The sequence below is a fragment of the Eschrichtius robustus genome, chromosome 1, assembly GCF_028021215.1.
Source record: "Eschrichtius robustus isolate mEscRob2 chromosome 1, mEscRob2.pri, whole genome shotgun sequence".
Lineage (NCBI taxonomy): Eukaryota > Metazoa > Chordata > Mammalia > Artiodactyla > Eschrichtiidae > Eschrichtius > Eschrichtius robustus.
This window is the reverse complement of record NC_090824.1, coordinates 2,083,407-2,100,450: the sequence shown is the minus strand read 5'-3', so window position 1 is coordinate 2,100,450 and position 17,044 is coordinate 2,083,407. Positions and strand designations below refer to the sequence as shown.

At 48.3% G+C, this 17,044-nt stretch overlaps 1 protein-coding gene across 14 annotated transcripts in view; it reads left to right on the top strand.

The window, feature by feature from the left end:
- Positions 1–2,920: 2,920 nt before the first annotated feature.
- Positions 2,921–17,044, top strand: part of KLC1 (kinesin light chain 1) — a 58,324-nt gene continuing 44,200 nt past the window's right edge. For 9 of the 14 annotated variants that reach the window (XM_068539844.1, XM_068539810.1, XM_068539801.1 and 6 more), the window contains exon 1: positions 2,924–3,158. The gene's annotated coding sequence lies outside the window, so the exon portion shown is untranslated. Of the gene's footprint in view, positions 3,159–17,044 lie in introns of all 14 variants that reach the window. The other 5 variants (XM_068539793.1, XM_068539784.1, XM_068539766.1 and 2 more) reach the window with 3 other exon arrangements.

The following is a 17,044-nucleotide window of genomic DNA, read 5'->3' as shown; positions in this document are numbered from 1 at the left end:
CATTTACAGTAAGAAGATGGATGCTTTATAACCGTGGTGACATCCCGCCCCATACTCCACTGGAGACAGAGGATTGTGTGGTTTGTTGGGCGCTGGGCTTTTCTTCCGGCACTTCCTCCACTGGGACCATCATCTGCTGGGTCCTTCCCACCTGCCAAGTGAATGTCCCTCTTGCATGGGGTCCCCTGATCCCTGCCGCACCTGGCCCAGCCTCCTGTCTCAGCTCCTGCCCTGGGCTCACCTGTGCAGGGGCCCCTCATTCTCCCATTGCCCAGCCTCGCACCAGACAGTTTTGGTTCTCAATAAATACTGGGAGTGGAATGAGCGTGGGCCACCCTCCTAGCGTATCTCCTCTGCCCTGGTGCCTGCGAACTGCAGGAGGTTGGCTTGTGGATGTTTCCGCTGTTCCTCGACCGGGGACCTCAGTCACAGCTTCATCTGGGCCCTGTAGGCTGTACTGCAGCCCTAACCTCTGTTTCGACCTATAGGCTGCCTGTTGATTTCTCAGGTTTTGGAACAGGGGAGTGAAAGGTGGGAAGCAGACAGAAGTAGATGAGGGCAGAGAGCACGGCAGGACGATGGAGAGACAGACAGGGACAGGCAGAGAGAACAAGCAGGCGGCGGCGGCTCAAGCCACGTGGGCTGCCTTTCCAAATGGAAGAGCACGTACATGGGAGTGAGGCGGGAGGCCGCTCATGTCTCTCGTGTCTGTGGGAGGAACCCCTAGTCCTGCCCTAAGGGGTCGGGTGCAGGGCCCAGCTCTGGCCAAAGATCCCTGCTGCCCCCCAGGCACAGCCCCACCCCTCCAGGACCCTGGCTGGCCCAGCAGGCTGTTGGCTACGGGGATGTGCAAGCCGTGTTTGCCGCCTCCAGGTTTCTGGGGAAGGACAGATAACGAATGAATGTGCGGCCCGAGTAGCCCTGCTGAGGGTTCCCCACCACAAAGGCATCAACTCCTGGCTCTGCCAGTGCCTGCACAGGGAGGCCCAGGGGCTCCCATTTGATTCCTAAAGCCGAGTTAACCCCTCTTCGGGAAGCAGCAAGCAAACCTCGGAACTAGCAGGACCTCAGCTGCAACATCTGTAAAACGGAGAGAGCAGTGCTTCTCTTGGGAGTTACAGTGAGATTCAGAGGACTGCAAGAAACTGAGGCTGCTCAGGGGTTCTCAGGGAGGACGGACGCTTGTTAGTCTCAGCGTGAGACCCTGGGTGAGGACAGGCGCTCCATCCCGCCGCCCTGAGAATGAGGGTGCATCGCAGTGCTTCCAGGAGGGTCCCTGGATGTGGTGGATGATCGGCCTTTTCTCTGTTTCCCTCATCACTTCAGATTCATTGCTGCCTGAGGACTTTTGCCTGGGGTGTCGCCCCCCCCGCCCCGCCAGCCCCGCCGGCTTTGCAGTTGGCTGCTTCCTATTATTTAGGTCTCAGCTCACCCCACCACCTTGCCTCTGCCTGTCGCATCATCTTACTTCAGTTCTCTGCCGAGCACTGCACAACCCATCGGAAGAGGGCATAAGCATCTCAGGTTCCTCACTTGCTGGCGTGATGAGTGAGTGGAAGGAACAGTCACTGAGCCCAGAGCTCAGCCCACTCCTCCCCTCTCCAGAGCACTTCAGTTACAGCTGCCTGCCATGCCCAGCCCCAGGGTGGTTGCTGGGGAGCAGGTGACTTCCAAGCTGCAGTGTGGCCCAGTCACTAAGGGAATGTGGAGGGGTTGTTTGACTCTGATTAACTGTCTCTCTCTCTCTCTCTGCCCAGTAATTGCTGTGTCACCAAGGATCTTCCCCACTTTTAGCTCAACTTTGCATTTACAAATGAAAGCAAAGTAACTGGACCACCCTCTGAAAATCTAGGAGCATTTATTTCCCAGGTGACTGGGTCATCGCAGGGTTAAAAAGGCTGCTGGTGCTGGGGTGGTAGCATCTGCAAAACAGCAGTTTAAAAGCAAGTGTGGGGGGGAATGGCACAGGAACCCCTCCTGGTTAGTAATGCCACTTGGGGCATCTGCAGACACCTGGGGGGGGGGGTGGGTCTCCCAAGCTGGTGGCAGGCGAAGAAAGCTGAGCCTTGCCCGCTGAATCAGCAGGCATCCTCGCAGCTGGCTGCTGAGTCAGGCCTGCAGAGCCCCAATGCAGCAGGATGGGGCCCAGGAGCATTCTCTGACCTGGAAGTACTGCCCTTTGGGTTGGGCTGGAGGTCGTGGCACTAAGCCCAGGGGTGTGCCCTGGTGATGGCTGCCCGTGGGTGGGGGGGCGACAGCACTTCTGCTCTTGCCAGGCAGTAGAGGTTAAGCATCCCATCCCGCTTATGAGCCTGAGGTGCGGTTCCTGCGAGGCCTTTGTGGCTGAGGGGAGGGCTTGCAAAGTGCCCTTGGACTCTGATCCTTGAAGATCCGATGGCCCAGGGGCGAGGGAACGAGATAGGCAAGGCGTGGGGACTGGGGGGGTCAGGGTCTCGACCGAAGACTCCAGATTGTCCTGGAGAAAGGCCTCCTGGCTTAGGCTAGCGCCTCAGGAGACTTTCCTTTGGAGGGGCTGGTGAAAGCCCCCCTAGTGGGTTCTGGAAAGATTTAAACGAGCACATAAATATTATGTGAATAAATATTATTCCTGATACATGAGAGCACGAGACGGCCGCGCCCGGGAGGGAAGGGCCCGGACGCGGTGCTGACCGGCAGCGCTGGGCCAGCGCCCTCCTCAGGCCTCCTTCTGGCCCTGCCCGCGCGGGGCCGCCCACGGAGGGCTCCCCCATCAGCTCCCCGCCCCCAGTGTGGCCCGCGGCAGCCAGCCTGGGACCGCGTCTGGGTCCAGGTGGCCCGCTCCGCCGGGCCCCTGGTTCCCGGGCCGCCCCGCCCCCAGGCGCTGGGGCAGGGTGACGTCACGGTGGCGCGCGGCATTGTGGGGCGGGAACGCCGAGCCGGGGGAGGGACGCGGAGACGCCATTTTCGGCGGCGGGAGCAGCGGAGCCGGAGCCGCGGGGTACAGCGCGCGTGGGCGGCCGAGGATGCTGCGGGGCGGCCGCGCAGGCGCCCCTCGCTTGTGACCGCGGCGCCGCACCTGAGGCGGCCGAGGCGACAGCCCCGGCGGTCCCGCTCGGCGCACGCGCCCGCGGCCCCCCGGTGCTGACAGCGCGAGCGCGCGGCCCCGCGGGAGCAGCACGGTGAGTCGGCGGCGGGCCCGGGTCCTCCGGCCGCACCCGTGTCGCTTCCCGTCCCTGGCCCCTCACGGCCCCTCTCCGGCCCTCGGGCTTCCAGCAGGTCCGTCCCCTTTCTCCCCCGGTCCCGGCCGCCGCCCAGGACCCAGGACGCCGGCCCATTCCCGTCACGGCCCCTTCAGGTTCGGGTCCCCTCAGCGTGCCCGTCTGGCTCCGGCCCCTCCCGGCCCCCCGTCCGACCCCGCGTCGCAGGCTCGGCCCTGCTGCGGGCGGGGGCGGCCGCCCTGGGAACAGCTGTGGCCCCGGGAGCCGCGCGGCGGGGGACGGGAGGGAGGACGCGGCGCGCGGGGAGGGGGCGGCCGGCCCGGCTCGCTTTGTCCGAGCCCTTCCCCTTCCTTCCGGCCCCCGCCCTTTCCCGCGGCACCGCCCAGGGCGGGCGCGCCTGTCACGCTCGCGGGCGATCGGCGGGTCGGAAGCGTGCGGGCTCCTTCCCGAGAGTCCGGCTGGACCACGCCTGCCCCGCGGCCCCTTTCTTCTAGCGGCGAGACCCGAAACGCCTCATCCCCAGTGTTCGCTTAGGCTGGAGTTGCTCCCACTAAACTTGTAGCATTCCGGTCCTGGAATACCTACTCGGTTGTCAAATTTGATGCACTTCTTTCCTTAAAAATTTAAAGTAAGATATTAAAAAAGTGAATGCCTGGTGAATTGGATGGTTTTATAACTTAAGGTTTGTAGACCCAGGCAATTTGGTGTTAGAGATTTTGTACTGTTGCTGCTTTTTACTGTTTTGTTAAACAGCACATTCAGAGTTTACATATTAAGCGTTTGTTAAGGAGAACTTGAAAAAATGATGTTCTTTAGAAGTGTGAGAGCAGAAAATTTGTGATACGCCATTTAAACTGCTGTGTGAAGGGGCAGTTGGTTCTTTGAGCCTTTGCATTAGTTAAATGTAAAGGCTTTTTTTTGTAGAGCATGACTTAGCCATTGATCAGAATCATTAGCTCAGAGTACATTGTAATAGTTCAGTGAATAGTTCCATTAGAAATTGGAACAACCTCCTTAAATCTCATATTCTTATTTAGGATGACCCTCTTTTAGGGACTGGCAACAAGCCTCAGTTAAGGTGGGAAATTTGATTCATTGTTCTATTTCCTAAGTACCTGTAAGAGTACAGTGATATTAAATACTAAAAATTTCAGATTGTGTGGGATTATATGTGGCGCGGGAGGACCCTCTCTTAAGAGCCAGTTTCTCCAAGTCATCTAAGAATGCAGCCTCATGTTGCAGTGGAGCCTGGCAGCCCTGTTGTCACTGAGGGGCGTGGAGGACCTAGGGTGGTAACCTCACGGCAGCCTTGCAGGTTCACCTAGCTTGGCAGTGTCTTCTGACAGTACTGTAGACAGTACATAATAAAGGAAGAAAGACATGCATGGGAATCGCCAGCAAGGAGGAGGGAGGAAATGCCACTGGGGAAAGGCACATAGTATCCTAAATATTGCATAGTAAGTAAAAACTCAGCTGCAGTTACTTAAATTATATACTCTTTTAAAATATTACACCTTCTTAAGCATGTTTCATAATGTTGAAAAATAGATAAGTCAATGTGTAGTTTTCCATGTAGGGCTATAAACTATTTCAAAATATAATTGTACAAAAAGAAAACTAGAAGTGGAAAAGTCAGAATTTAAATAAAGTGTAGGATTCATGTAACTTGGAAACCTAAGTGAAATATGATAATAAACCAGAACTTTATTAACAAAGAAGTGATCAGTACAAAAGTACTGATCAAAAAGCACAGGGAAGTTTTAAGTGTCAGTTTCGTGGTATAGGATAAAAATGATTCGCCTCTTAAGATGTGAAAGCAAGGTCTTAAATGTCTGTTGGGAACCAGCTGAATGGCAGGTGCTGTGCTGAGTAGTCGGGGATACGGGGACAGTCGCTGTCCTGGAGGAGCTCACAGTCTGGTACCACAGATTAGACGGAATGCTGTGCCGAGTGCTCTGAGGAGGTGATTCCGCCTGGGAGACTTGGAGAAAAGTGGGGGTGGGACTGGGAGTGGTGGTGCTGCAGCTTGGGAATGGGTGAGAATGGAAGGATGAGATCAGGAAGGGCGATGTACAGTGTGTCTAGGGAGGACAGGGAATTCCGGAGGATGGAGCTTCTGGGTTAGGGCAGGGCAGTAGGAACAGAGGAACAGATGAATTAGAGAGGGATTGATGGGTTAGGGTGGTCCTGACTTGGGACCGAGCGGAGTGGGGGAAGGGTGGGGCTGTAGGCAGAAGGAGACTATAGGCAGTTTTCAAACCCGAGCCAGCTGCTAAAACCTAAGTGGGATCATGTCACTCCTCTGCTGAAGTTCTTGCCAGTGTCCCGTAAGCACCGCACCCCATCTTTTCCCCTTGTCTTCCTACTCTTGCCCTCATTCAAGTACGACGCCCCGTCGCATTCCGAGTCTGCTCTTCTGGATATCAGTGTGTCCTCACTTCCCCACACACTCCTTACTACTTCTCACTATCTGTACAGTATTATATTTTCTTTTTTTTTTTTTTTTTTTGTGGCCACATTTCGAGGATTGTGGGATTTTAGTTCCCCCACCAGGGATTGAACCTAGGCCCTCGGCAGTGAGAGCTTGGAGTGCTAACCACTGGACTGCCAGGGAATTCCCTACTTAATTATTTTCTTATATAGTTTATCTGTCTCCTCCACTTACATTCAGTCTCCACAAGGGCAGGGTGGGGATTTTTATCTGGTGTATTCAGTGTCAGTGCGTGGCACATAATGTGAAGGAATGCAGCTAGAGTCACTTCCTTGTCTCTAACTTGGGTGACTCACTGGCAGGTGACACCCACCACGATGGGGAAGATGGGAGGAGGAGATGGTGAGTTTGGGTTTGGGTAGGTTAAATCCACGATGCTCGTGGGGCAAACAAGTGGATTAGTGGTCAGTTGGAGATTCAGGTCTGGAGCTCAAGACAAGATTTAGGCTGGAGATAAAGATTTGAGAGCTGCTGACACTTGGTAGAGATTGCGGAGTGGCCCTAAGGGTAGGAAAGCCCTGGGACACAGGGAAGAGGAGGAGGGCAGTATCAAATGGGCTAAGAGGTAAGGAAAGATTTGGACAGAAAAGTCTATTGGATTTGGTTCTGGAGGGCTATTTGTGACCTTTTAAACTTTTCCTGAGAATACTGCTTTCCAAGACTGGAGGGCTAATTCAGAGATGACCTGCATTTTTTTCTCCCAAAGTATCCTTGTGTCATTCTGCCCTGTAGCCTGCTGGTTAACATACTCTTAGATCAAAAATGAATTATGTTTTTATTTTAAACTAATTTTTGGAGGCAGATGAAAGCAATTTCAGTCTATGCTTTTAAATATGCTTGGTATGTCGTTGATACTTAATAAAGCAGATATAAGTGAATATCACTAGAACAAACAATTTAAGCTAAGTGCATGTGTAAAGTAGAAATTATTTCCTTGGTTCTAAAATATCCCAGTTACCTCAACTTTTTTTTCTTTTTTTTTTTTTAAAGGTTTTTTGTTTTTTTTGATGTGGACCATTTTTAAAGTCTTTACTGAGTTTGTTACAATATTGCTTCTGTTTTTTATGTTTTGGTTTTTTGGCCACGAGGCATGTGGGATCTTAGCTCCCTGACCAGGGATCGAACACGCGCCCCCTGCATTGGAAGGGGAAGTCTTAACCACTGGACTGCCAGGGAAATACCTAACTCAACTCAAACCTTAGATTGTTCCCTGAGTTCAATGGCATAATGTGGAAATTTATGCTCCAGCCTCTTTGAAGTTATTATACTACTACTGATAAAACTGATAATAGTGAATTTAGCACTGTACCAGATAAAATTGGTACAGTAATCACCTCTATCCTGCTGTTGAGGAAATTGAGGATTAGAGAGGGCAAGTTATGTAAACCAGAGGTATACAGCTGTGAAGCCAGCCTTCTGATTCAAGGCTTTTTGCTTGTACACTTAAAGCTTTGAACCACCTTGCTATCATGAATCACAGTAATGCTAAGCTCAGTCTTCCAGTTGCCTTCACCTGGGACGCCCTTGCCCCATTTCTTCCGTTTCATAAAGCCCAGGTGATGCAGGGTGGTCATGGTCACTCCTTGGGGTTGCTGTCTAAAGTATAGTGTTTCGGGTCACCATGTTGGTATTGTAGTACTTGTGTCCTTCAGAGAAGCTGGCGCAGGCTCCGTGGTCAGTAAAAGCTGACTGAATCTTCATTCTTATGGTGAATATGGTGGTGTGTTTTCTCTTAAATTCACTTATTCTGTCTGTTTAAAAATTATTTGTATTATTGACCAAACGGGGAAAATATGTTAATTTCTATTCTTTTTAGATTGTGGTTTAAAAAACCCCCAAATTTACTATCTTAACCATTTTTAAGAGTGTAGTTTGGTAGTCTTAAATATATTTACATTGTTGTGCAGTAGATCTCTAGAACTTTTTCATCTTCTAAAACTAAAACTCTGTATCCATTAAATAACAACTCCCTATTTCCCCCCATCCCCTAAGCCCCTGGCAACCACCATTCTACTTCCTGTTTCTATAGATTTAACTACTTTAGATACCTCATATAACTGGAGTCATACAGTATTTGTCTTTTTGTGACTGGCTAATTTTACTTAGCATAATGTCCTCAAGATTCATCCATAATTTCTATTATTTTTAACTAAAACATCATTAAGTTCTAAAGCTTTTTTTGTGTGACGTTTATGTTAGTTTTCTATTTACCATATAACAAATTACTGCAAATTAGTGGTTTAGAACAGTAACGTTTGTTATCTCACGGTTTCCGTGGGTGAGGGGTCCAGGCATGGCTTGGCTGGATCCTCTGCTCAGGGCTCACGTGGCTGCAGTCGTGTGTTGGGCTGTTGTTCTCTTCCAGAGCTCAGGGTGCTCTTGCCAGCTCTTGCGGTTGTGGCAGAATTCAGTTCTTTTGGTTGTAGGACTGATGTCCTGGTTTTCTTGCTGGCTGGCTGTCAGCTGAGGGCTGCCTCCCGTAGCTCCTAGAGGTGGCCTGCACTCCCCTACCAGCAATACTGACTTACTTCCATAACCATAGGTTAGTTCTGTCTATTCTAGAGTTTCATGCAAATGAGATTAAACAATATATGTATTTTTGCATCCATTCTCTGTAACTCAGCGTAACCATTTAAAATTCAACACCTGCGGGACTTCCCTGGTGGCGCGGTGGTTAAGAATCTGCCTGCCAATGCAGGGGACACGGGTTCGATCCCTGATCCGGGAAGATCCCACATGCCCGCGGAGCAATTAAGCCCGTGTGCCACAGCTACTGAGCCTGTGCTCTAGAGCCCACGAGCCGCAACTACTGAGCCCGCATGCCACAACTACTGAAGCCTGAATGCCTAGAGCCCGTGTTCCACAACAGGAGAAGCCACTGCAATGAGAAGCCCGCGCACTGCAACGAAGAGTAGCCCCCGCTCACCGCAACTAGAGAAAGCCTGCGTGCAGCAACGAAGACCCAACGCAGCCAAAAATAATAAATAAATAAAATAAATTAAAAAAAAATTCACATACAATAACATGTGTCAGTGATTTGTCCCTTTCTATTCCTGAGTATTGTTCTCTTGTATGGATCTACCACAGTCTAGCCATTCTCCTTTTGTTGCGCATCTGGGGTGGGGAGCACTCATTCTTCTACAGGACTGTGTGGACATACATCTTCTTTTTTTTTTTGGCCTCACCCCGAGGCATGCAGGATCTTAGTTCCCCAACCAGGGATAGAACCTGTGCCCCCTGTGCCCCCCCTGCAGTAGAAACATGGGGTCATAAACACTGGACCGCCCAGGGAAGTCCCACATTTTCATTTCTTTTGCATAAATACCTAGGAGTGGAATTGTTCATAGGTTAGATGTAGGATTAACTTTTAAAGACACTGCCAGTTTTCTAAAGTGGTTGTGCATTTTACACTCCCACCAGCAGTGTGTGAGTGTTCCAGTTGCTCCATGTCCTCTCCAGCTTTTGGTGTTGTCTGCTTCATCTTAGCGACTGCAAGGCCGTAGCATCTTGTGATGGGTTTAGTGAGCGTTTCCCTGATGACTAATGATGATGAGCACTTATTCACATAATTATTGGCCTTTTGTATACCTGCTGTTGTGAAGTGTCTGTTAAAGTCTTTTGCCCATTAAAAAAATTGTGTTGTCTTTTTGTTATTGATTTTAGGAGTTCTTTATGTATTTGGGTACATGTCTTTTGCCATATGTTGGAAATATTTTTTCCGAATCTGGGGCTTAACTGTTCTTTGGCTGTGCCTTTTAATAATTAGTAGTTTTACTAATTATTATTATTATTTACCCCAGATCTTCATTGTGGTGTGAGGGATCTTTAGTTGCGGCATGTGGGATCTAGTTCCCTGACCAAGGATTGAACCCGGGCCCACTGCATTGGGAGCGCAGAGTCTTAGCCGCTGGACCACCAGGGAAGTCCCCCTCTCTGTTTTTAAATTATTAAAAATGCGTGCTCATTAAGGAAAACTCATGATGCAGAAAGATGTAAAGGTGTGAGTTGCCTCTTTCTCTTTTCCCATTTCCTTTCTCCTGAGAGAACTCGTTTAAAAAATTTTTTTAATTTCCTTTCTTTAGGAAAGAAAATTATTTCACGTATGTCTTATTGATTAATATTTAAATACATGAACTTAGTCTTATGGCATTATGTTAATCTGCTGACATTTTTCATTTTGAAATAAAAATGGTTTTTTTTTTAAACCACAGAATGAGTACTCTGTATTCTTTTGCCCCAGTCACCCATAACACCCTCTTATGTATTCTCTTAGTCGCGTCTGATGAAGCTGTTTTTCCTTTTCGCTTGCTCAACCAAGGACTTGTAATAGAGACATCTGCATCATTTGGGCTCAGTCATCCTTGTTTCAGGAAAACGCATGTTCTCCCATATTTTCATGTAGTACCCTTCCCTGTAGCTTCTCATACTTAAAATTTGTATGTGCAGAGATGGACCTGTGGTCCCACAGCAGATTAAAAGACCTCAGTGCACTCCTGGCCCTGGCCTGGAGCGCTGCTCGCGGAGAGGTAGGCACTTCACCAGCTGGTGGGGGACCTGGCCTTCTTGTAAAGTTCTTTCCACAGGTGGTGTGGTTAGGTTATCATAGAGTTAGAGGATCTCTGTACGCAGAGGTGGCCCAGTGCAGAACAGAAGCACACTCAGCCTCAACTTCCTGAGCAGGGCTGTGGGGAAAAGTCCCCGGAGTTCTGACTGCCTTTATTTCTAATTCTGCAAGGGCATCTACAGTAGACTCACCCGAGAGGCAAATACAAGCTTCTGTTTTATCCAGTGGTTTATAGTTTTAGGATGGAAACAAATTCAGAATAGATACTGTAATTATGGAGTCTTTAATTTTAAAACATTTCACTTTATAGATTTTTCTGATTTTTAGGCCAGCAGGATTTGTTCATTCAAGTTCATTCTTGTGACCCAAGTTTAGAAGAGGAAATAAAAGGATTAGATAAAGTTAGATTAGATCAGAGGAGATACCATGGTTCTAGCAGAAAATGATGCAGTTAGTAGTTTCCATTGGCAGGCTCTGGAGTTGTATCTCTCAGTTGTCTCTGTCAGTTCATAGCCCAGAGATGAAATTTCTGGTCAGGAGGTACCTGATAGAGCACATCCTCCCTCGAGTAGATTATAGTGATTCTCAGTGGGTAAGGGCAGGCCATGTAGAGCTGGATAAAATATATTTATTATTATAATACGATATTATATTTAGAAAACAAACTATTGTAATACAAACCACGAAGGGGTGTGACATTTGCATTTTTATCCAAAATGTCATGGTTTGAACAAGATTGAGACCCTGCAGGAGACCTTTTTGGATTTTGCTCAAATATGAACCTTAACTTTGTTATATAAACTGGGGGAGTGACACACCTCCCTGCTTACCCTCTCCTGCCCCCACCAAAACAAAAATGAACCATCCCCTGGAAATTCTCGAATTGTATTTCCCTTTGACTCTACACTGTATAATTTTTGTTCTGAAATTTCAGAACCAAAAAGTATGTATATTTTTACTTCTAATATTACCATTGATTACCTTTTTAGTTGCAATAGGTAACGTGTATTTAGACATTTTTAACTACCTTGAGAAGGGCTTGAGATTTTTGTTTATCAAAAGGGGAGCATAGGATGAAAAGATTGAGAAATGAAGCTTTCTGTGACTCTTTGACAAAGCTAAAATAGATTAGGTCCCAAAGTGGGGTTTTGTGTTTTTCTTTGTTTTCTTTGATCTGTATCATTTAATTTAAAAAAATTCTGGTTGTATTTTACTGAGATATGATTCATGTATGAAAAAATTCACAGGGTTTTGCAACCATCTGATTCCAGAACATTTTCATCACTCCAAAAAGAAATCCTGTACCTATTAGCTGTTACTCCCCATACTCCTATCCCTTTGGCAACTACTAATCTACTTTCCGTTTCCATGGACACTTCATATAAATGGAATTATGCAACACGTGGCCTTTTGTGTCTGGCTTCCTTCAGTTAGCACACGGTTAGCTATGTTGTAGCATGTATCAGTATCTCGTTCCTTTTTATTGCCAAGTAATATTCCACTGTCTGGATATACCCCATTTTGTTTATCCATTCATTAGTTGATGGACATTTGGGTTATTCCCACATTTTTAGTATTATGATTAACGCCAAGATATTTGTGTACAAGTTTTACATTTGTCCAGCATTTTATTTTTTGGACCATTCACGTGTAAGTTTTTACATAAACATGTTTTCAGTTTTCTTGGGTATATACCCAGGAGTGGAATTGATGGCTCATTCATTTAATTTTTTAAGTTTTGACGCTTGTGTCATTTTACCCACAACACACTGTCATCTTGGGTTCCAGGATACTGAATGTCTTAGTCCATTCAGGCTGCTGTAACAGAATGCCATGAACTGGGTGGCTTGTAAACAACAGAAATTTATTTCTCATAGTTCTGAAGGCTGGGAAGTCCAAGGTCATGGTGACAGGAGATTCAGTGTCTGGTGAGAGCCTGCTTTTGTTTCATAGATGGTGTCTCCCTGCGTCCTCACTGGGGGAAGGGGTGAGGGAGGTCTCTGGGGTCTTTTTTATAAGAGCACTAATCCCATTCATGAGGGCTCCACCCTCATGACCTTCCCAGAAGCCCTACCTCCAGATACCATCACCTTAGGGGCTAGGTTTCAACATATGAATTTGGGGGGATACAGACATTCAGATCATAGCACTGAATATTTCCCTGAATACAACTTGGGTTGTTTTCTACAGACTCATTAGAGACTCTCTACCTGCCTCTCCTCACTCCTGCCCTCTACGTCAGGACCTTCCCCGGGCCTGGTGCTCATCAGGGCTTGTGTGGAGAGATGGGCCGTGGGTCTGGCTGGCTGCCAGAGTTTCCCATTGGATCAGCTCAGATATCTCTTGGAAAAACATCTCAAATGTGATTTTCTGCTACCAATCTTTGCTAGGTAAAGACCTCCGTGTTCTTCCCTCCATCTTATTTTTCTGTGCCATACTCCGCTGTGTTTATAGGAACTTCATTTCGCACTCAAGAACTGTCAGAATAACTCACATTTCTTTCTTGGCTGTTATTCACTCTGCATACAGATCTGCTACTTTTTTCCCCCACGTTTCTTTTTTTAATTTATTTTTTTGATTGTTGGCTGTGTTGGGTCTTCGTTGTTACGCACGGGCTTTCCCTAGCTGTGGCGAGCGGGGGCTACTCTTCGTTGTGGTGTGCGGGCTTCTTGTTGCGGTGGCTTCTCTCGTTGCGGAGCACAAGGCTCTAGGCACGTGGGCTCAGTAGTTGTGTCACGCGGGCCCTAGAGCGTGCGGGCTTCAGTAGCTGCAGTTCGTGGGCTCAGTAGTTGTGGTCTGCGAGCTTAGTAGTTGTGGCGCACGGGCTAAGTTGCTCCACGGCATGTGGGATCTTCCCGGACCAGGGCTCGAATACTGGCAGGCAGGCTCTCAACCACTGTGCCACCAGGGAAGCCCGGTTTATGGGTTTTGGGAGGGAGACCCCTGAGCCCAGTTTTGGACTAATGGCTGATTCTAGGGCTGGGCTAGGGAGAATACAAGATGGGCCTGGAATATCTTGTAGTGCCAGAAAGTGCTCGAAAAATAAAAGGATGGGCATGTCAGTGGGGGCACAAAAGAAATGGAAAGAGCTCCCATGGCCAGAGCTGGAACAGTTTGAGCAACAGAATAACTAGCGTGTCTGTTTGTTGTGTGCCTGCCAGGGCTGTGCTGGCTGACGCCGTCAGCGGAGCCGCCTGGAGGCGCACTCAGCAGCAGGGGTGGAGGGAGGCTGAGGGCTGACAAACTGGGATGGCTGACGTTAGAAATCAGCGTGACCTCTGCCTTAACCCTCTCAGCTCTCTACTGTGATGGGCTGCAAAATAGTGTTTCCTCAGAAAGGTAGTTTTCTAGATCAAACCTTAGTAGGAGGTTTTTTTTTTTTGGCAGTGTCCTGCGGCTTGTGGAATCTCAGTTCCCCGACCAGGGATTGAACCCGACCAGGGATTGAACCCGGGCCACGAGAGTGAAAGCCCAGAATCCTAACCACTAGGTCACCAGGGAACTCCCTAGCAGTTTCTTATTTTAAACATACCTTTTTTAAAAAATAAATTTATTTATATTTATTTATTTATTTTTGGCTGTGTTGGGTCTTTGTTGCTGCGCGCGGGCTTTCTCTAGTTGCGGTGGCTTCTCTTGTTGCGGAGCACAGGCTCTAGGCGCGTAGGCTTCAGTAGTTGTGGCACACAGGCTCAGTAGTTGTGGCTCGCGGGCTCTAGAGCTCAGGCTCAGTAGTTGTGGTGCATGGGCTTAGTTGCTCCACAGCATGTGGGATCTTCCCGGACCAGGGCTTGAACCCGTGTCCCCTGCACTGGCAGGCGGATTCCCAACCACTGTGCCACCAGGGAAGCCCTCTTATTTTAAATAAACTCTTATCAGTCTTTTCTTTTAGTTCTCTGCCATTTTATTCCTAGAACGCTCTTTACCTTCACCTGTATGCATATAGACCTTTGCCTAAATTTTATTTTAGTTTCTCGTGGGTTTTTTAACCTTTAATTCTTTATGCAATATGGAATTTATTTTAGTGTATAGTGAGGGTAGGAATGCATCTCCCCCCCCCCCCCGGCCCCCCAAATAGCCAGCTGTCTTAGCGCTGTTTTTTATATAACCCACCTTTGGTTATAATGGCTTAGCTTAGAAATAAGAGAGCTATGGAACAGTATAAATATATGTGCCATTGTGTGCTTCCCTCTGAAGAAGCAGCATGCACAGTTGAATCCATGTGACGGTGACTTGGATGGGAGATGAAGAAACTGTCACGATTGAGGCGTGCCAGAGGAGTAGTGTGAGGTGTGAGCCGGGGAGATGGAAGATTTGGAGAGTCCTATGCCTGTCACACAATATTTGAAACGTTATCTTGTGGATGAGATAGTAAATGTATTTTGTGTTTATTTTAGAGGGAAGAAGTGGGCTCAGCGGGTAGAGGTTACAAGGAGGGAGATATCAACTCAGCAAAAGGAATAACTTTCTAACTAAATACTGGAACAATCTAACAAGGAACTGACTATCTTGCAGAGTACTGAGTTAGTTATAGGAAGTGTGTCTGCAGACCTTGAGCAGTCATTTATTAGGGAAGTTCCTGATTCCTTAGCTCCTGGGTGGGAGATTGCATTGATTACTGAGTGGTTCCTATGTGTCTGTCAGCTGCTGTGCTTAGTGCCCCATCTACACTCGCCCATGTTCATAAAAGCCTGGAGAGGGAGGTCTGCTAACCACTGAGACCCCAGGAGGTTTGGGGACTTTGCCCATGCTGCGGTGATGGCTGGTGGCGGAGCCAGGCTCCTTCCTGTCCACAACACCTGTCATCTCATTTCTCAGGAGAGCTAAGTGCCCCCCAAAAGCATTTGGATTCTCCTTTTCTTTTAAGAGTAAGTTTTAAAAAAAACTGCCTTAAGCGACTCTTTTTTTGATGTGTGTGTGTGTGTGTGTGTGTGTGTGTATGTGTGTATACACATGCGTCCAGATAACATTTGTATTCATTACTCTTGTGTACGGTTAAAGCCATTACGAGAGTGTGTGAGCATGCAGTGCCCTGGGGCCAGTTTTGTTACATATTCCTTAAGGAATTAAAATTGGGTTTCTCTAAATGTATTTACTTAATTGAGGCATTCCCTCAATTAAAGTGGTAAGTCTTTCTTATTTTGTTCTCTTTTTTACCTACCTAAGTCCTGCCTTTTGTGGTTTTCGTACTCTTGTATAAACACTGTCCCCCTTTCTCTTTTACATCAACAGAAGTGCCCTCTCTTCCCTTTTCAACCACTGCTGTAACCTGTAGAGGTGTGACACTGACCATCTTTATGGCTCGACAGAATTTAACCTGCAGAGCTATGACTTACTGCCCATTCATGCCCCAAGAGCCTTGGTTTTCCGGAGGTGATTTGAGCAGTGAAGTCGCGCCATTTATTACTAGGTCTAGAGACTCTCCTCTGCGTCCCTTTGGGTTTAACATTGCTGGGAAAGACTGAGAAGTTGCTGGCGAGGTGTTTGGCTTTCTGAGCAGAGGCATCGAACCTTGGGCCAGCAGAGGGCTGGGAAGTAAGTGCCGTGGGTCTCGATGGATGGCTCCGTGGCGTGGTCACTGATGCCCTCCTCACTCTCCTGACTGCTGCCGTGGCCCCCTCACCCTGGCTCTTGCCTTCAGAACGCAGGTGTGCTGTGGCCTCACTCCTGTGCGGCTCTAGTCTTATCACCGAGAGCGTGCCTGGCTCACAGCGACCTGCAGCCCGGTGCAGCTGCTCGCAGGCAGCAGGAGCGTGCACGTCTCTGCCTCGCCCGTTGCCAACGGTGCCCCGCACTTCGTCTAGAGAAGATGTGCTCATTTGCTAAGGACAGCTCTCCTGGGGGTGGCGGTCGGGGGTCGTTTCGTTCGGGTAGCTGGCCTCCCCTCTCCCGTGGAAGTGCTGCCCCCCCCCCCCCCCCCGTAAGTCCTGTCACCTGTGAAGTGTCCTTAGCTCTGGGTGGGCGTGTTCATTTACTTGTCTTCTCTTTACCTGCATGTCCCTGAGGGTGAGGCCCTTGTCACCCTGTATAAGCCAGGGCCTCGCTCAGAGTATGTTGTAGTAAAACACTTTTATGGTCTAGGTTGGGGAAGAAGAGCATAAACGTTGCATCGTTAGGAAATAATACATAAATGTGTTGCTGCCAAAAGTGGAGAAGGAGTTCTTCATTTTTGGTTTTTTTTCTTTCTCTAGGGACACCAGTTCTGGGAAGTGAACCTTAGGCAGTGCTCAGGTCCGCACCTTAACCTAGTGGTATTGAGTCCTGTTCATTGGAAGCTGGTTCTAAAATGTTTCCTTCATTCATTCAGCAAACATATATTTAGCGTTTACTGTGTGACGGGCTGGGTATATAGTGCTGAACAAGACAAATGAGGTCCCTGCTCTCCTGGAGTTTGCAGTGCAGTTGGAGAGCTATGAGATAAATAAGTTTGTAACAAATCTAATAATATTACACTGTCAGGTAGAGGAGTCGCCTCTGTTCTTTTGTTGTTTTCTGGGCTCTTTGTGTTATGGAGGTGGATTTCTGAATAGTCCTACAGACAGCTTCTAAACTTCCAAAGTTTAGTCTTTGTGTTATGCAAAAAAATCAGTTTTCCAGTATGAAACGGGGGGTACAAGGACAGATGTGACCCTGTTATCAGCTACTTGCAGCCTTCACTCCCAAATCCTAGAATGTGTGGTCTGTAGTCACTGCTTCAACACTGCTCCCCCAGAGTTCCCTGGTGGTCTAGTGGTTAGGATTCGGCGCTTTCACTGCCGTGGCCCGGGTTCAACCCCTGGTCGGGGAACTAAGATC